Genomic DNA, 4,122 nt, shown 5'->3' with positions numbered 1-4,122 from the left:
AAGCAAACTCATTGCCTGATCACCCACTACACTACCCCAGAGTCTGCTCCTATCCCAGGTGCCTCCAGTTTGTCCCAGAAATAGGTTGTTCCTCAAGAACACAGCCTGGATTCTAAGAGACCAAAGCCCTTGACTACTTGTTTAGGACATGGTTGTAGCACAGTAGGAATAGTTTGGGTCATCCAGGCAGGCTTCCCAAGTTCAAAGGGAAGGCGTACAGTGTGGGCTGAGGAGAGACCCTTGTCCGTGCTCCCATAGCACGTTGGCTGCTCTGCCATGTTTCTGCCATATAAACACTCCCACAGTCAGGAGAAATTTTCAGACTATTTCAGTAGAACTTGGGTGTCCTAAGATGGAAGCTAAGAGCATCTAGAAAATTGTATTGTAAATTGGGTTTTACAGGACCTCAGTGCTGGCTCTTTCTTCCCAGTGCTGGGAAATAGTGGGGAACATTGGTGATAGTGCTGAAGAGATTGAGACAATAACAAAATTCGTCTCTTCTAGGCCAAGGGTCACAGAGACTGGTCTTGTTCATGGAGGGCTCAGCGGTGAGTGTAACACAGGACCTTATGATCCACGGCTCAGCTCGGTCTGTGGCTTTGCCCCAAGAACCGTACAAATCGGTAACAGGTCACAACTCTGCATTTCCTTCTCACTCACCTCTCCAAGCACCTTTGGCCTTCTCCCTCACCTAGCTGATGCTCATTTGTTCTGATGACAGATTTCCCTTCCACTCTTGGGGCCTGGCCAGGCTCAGTTCACCACAGCTCCCACATTTCCTGCCCAGATGCCCTTTCATGAATAGCCCCATTCATCCCACGCATGGGAGAAATTGACCAATCCCTAGGCGCTGATTAATGCATCTCCAACGCTAGTTTCTTTCCAACAAAGTAACCTGTTTTCCTCCAACAGACCAGTCCATGAACTCTGTGGGAAGGGAGGGGGAGGGAGGGGGTCTGGTTGAACAACAACAAAAAGCCAAGAATTTCTTATTTAATTATCTGTTTGGTAACTACTTGTGCAACTTCTTCCCTTTCTCCCTTCTACTTGGTGCTTGGTTGGATTTTTTCCTTCTTGCTGAGGGAAATTTAGGGAATAACCAATTAAGAAGATTTTTATCTGATTTCTATATCAAGAGAAAAAATCAAGCTTATGGTCCAAATGGGCCTGTGAGTGTAGTTAATGCCTGAGGGATCTTAGCTCCTGGGAAATTCCCTTCTATCTGTGAAAGTGGTGATGAGCCACAGCGATGGCCACAAATCAGGAATACGGCGGGCTCTGGGGGAATGCATCCAATTATTGTGTACTGAAAACCTCCATTACTAGAGCCAAGACTTGGCTTAAATTGATTGATCGATTTCATAGCAAATTTCAGGCACTGTGTTAGTTGCTGTTTAGAAACAAAAATTGCTACATTGCCTTTGTTATTCTGCGCTCACCATCTACCTTGGAGAAGAACAACATCCACAAAGAACTCCAGTTCAAAGTAGAATGACATAAATGCCTTATAAGTACAAGAGCTGTGAGTTAACAGGGAGGGAAAGAAGCAAAGACCAAATGAGGAGACCAGCATGTTCTCATGCAGGAAGTTGGGCATGAGCAAGACCTTGGAGTATGAGCAGGAATTAAACAGGGAACCCTTGTACCCTGCTTTATTCACCTTCACGACCCTAATCATGAGATGTTCTGTATCTACTTGTTTACCTGTCTTTTGTTGCCCCATTCCAGTAGAAAATGAGCTCCATGAGGACAGAAACTCTATGTGTTACCTTTATTGGCAGAGCCAAGAGCAGTGCCCGCCACACTGTGAGTGCTTGTGGTAAATGAATAAATGATTACAGAGTCAATGCATTCCAGGTAGAAGAAACAAAATAAGCAAAGGACGATTGGACTAGAAAACTCACATTTATTGGCCATTTATTCTGCGTTAGGAATTATATACTAGTACAAGTTTTCAGTGCATTTTCCTAAGGCTGGGGTAAGCACACTTTCTATATTAGAGGCTTTGAGGGCCATGTACTAGTAGTCTTTGCCACACTATTCAACTCCACCACTGTAGTATGAAAACAGCCAGAGATAATATGTGCCTGAATGAGCCTTACTGTGTTCCAATAAATCTTTGTTCACCAAAACAAGCAGCGAGCCAAATTTGACCTGTAGGTTATATAGCCTGTCAATGCCTGGCCTTTATAAATCAAAGGGAAAAAAATTATTGCACTATCTATTATTGATCAGATCATGTAAATGTGTGGGGAAAAGATATATTAGCAATATTTGCATCATAAGTTGATTATCTGACGATAACTCATTTTAAACACCTTAGTCACTCTGACTTTTCTGAGTTGAAAACTTGCCTCAGTTCCCTCCAGAACATTTTGAGTAGTAACCAATTATGATGAACAAATACCTAAATACGTGGCAGGGACACTGGAGCCTATGTCCCATAAATATGTGATTATATGTATATATAAATATATATATGGGATAAAATGTTAAGCTCTTTTGTGGGGATTTCACATAGAAATCCTGACTATTAATATATCATAATCACATTGAGATGAAGATAGCAACAAAATAATACTAATGAGAATATACCACCACCCAGAATTTAGCTGTTTAGTAGGTAACTGACTCAAACAAGATAGAAGAAAAAATTACATCAGCACAGCTAGGGCTGAAACAAGTAAGCAGAGAATTATGGGCTGTCAAGAAGTAGAGTCCAAAAAAATCAGCTAAGGCATAAAGGGCTGAGCAAGTCTCAAAGGTGTGGCAAGCTTGGGGATAAAAATCTAGAAAATGTAATCAAGATTGGAAGATTCTACTGGCTCAGAGAAATCATAAAGGGCAGTTGAAAGAGGAGAGGTGCAAAGCTGACCACTGTCCCTCTTGGCCACATACCAGAATATTTTTGGGGTGAAGGCTTTCTAGCTCTTCCAACTCATACAATTGTTCTGTTGATGCAGGTGTCCATGTTTTATAATCAATGAATGATGGTGAGGAAGACTTTAAAAGGGCACACTAAGGTTCTTTATCCAACTTCTGATCAGCTATATTCAGTTCAATCAAAGGTCTTTTTTCTACTATCTTTATCAACCCCTATTACTACACCTCCTTTGAATGAGGTGCAAATAAATCAGTGAATAAATAGGAATAATATGGCCGACTCATCTTCCCATGTACCTAGCATAACGATATATTACTTCTCCCAGCCTTCCTGTTGGCAATATGACAGAGTTCCAGCCAATGAAGTGGGACTAGGAAATGATGTACTACTTCTTCCAATCCTGCCCATCAAAATGTCCCAAGCATGCTCTTCCATCTCCTCTTCCTTTTCCAGCTGGCTGAAATGGAAGAGACGCCCAGGGCACATGAGAGCCATGTGCATAACATGCCACGAGGTCAAGATTGAAGGAAACTGAGTTTCTGAGTCACAGCATGGAAGAGAGCCAGCAGCCCAGGAGAACCATCATTATACTGTGATTTGAGTTTTAAGCCTGTGATATTGGGGGCACCTCTACCATAGCAGTTAGTGTTACCTTAACTAATATGAGGTAGAAGAGCACACTTCGGTATTGGAAAAGTTTTGCAAATATCACCTGACCTCACAGAGCCTGAGCTCTATACAAACAAGTGGGAGAAAAGGAACAAGAATAGCTCAGCTAGTGTGGCTCACAACCTATAAACCAGGAAGTCACAGTTTGATTCCCGGTCAGGGCATATGCCTGGGTTGTGGGCTTGATTCCAGTGCCAGGCTTGCAGAAGGCAGCCAATCAATGATTCTCTCTCACTATTGATGTTTCTATCTCTCTCTCCCTCTCCCTTCCTCTCTGAAATCAATAAAAAATATTTTTTTAAAAAGAAAAGGAACAAGAATAAATATATGAAAAGTCCTAAGTAAAGTTCTATCATATCTTCTATGCATTTGGAAAAGAGCAAAGTGAATAAAACAGTCTTTGGAAACTGGGTTAGGGTTGGAGGAGTCTAGACTGGTGTTAATTCTTGCTCACCTTTGAGAAAACTATGAAATTAAGGGACTTTCAAAGATAAGCACACAATGGAATGCATCCAGACACCAGATACCAGAGAACATTTGTTTTATTCCTTTCTGTTTTCCTTAAAATG

The sequence above is a fragment of the Myotis yumanensis genome, unplaced genomic scaffold (assembly GCF_028538775.1).
Source record: "Myotis yumanensis isolate MYYU_CA2020_CCGP unplaced genomic scaffold, mMyoYum1.0.hap1 SCAF_7, whole genome shotgun sequence".
NCBI classification, from domain to species: Eukaryota; Metazoa; Chordata; class Mammalia; order Chiroptera; family Vespertilionidae; genus Myotis; species Myotis yumanensis.
This window is presented reverse-complemented; position numbering follows the sequence as displayed.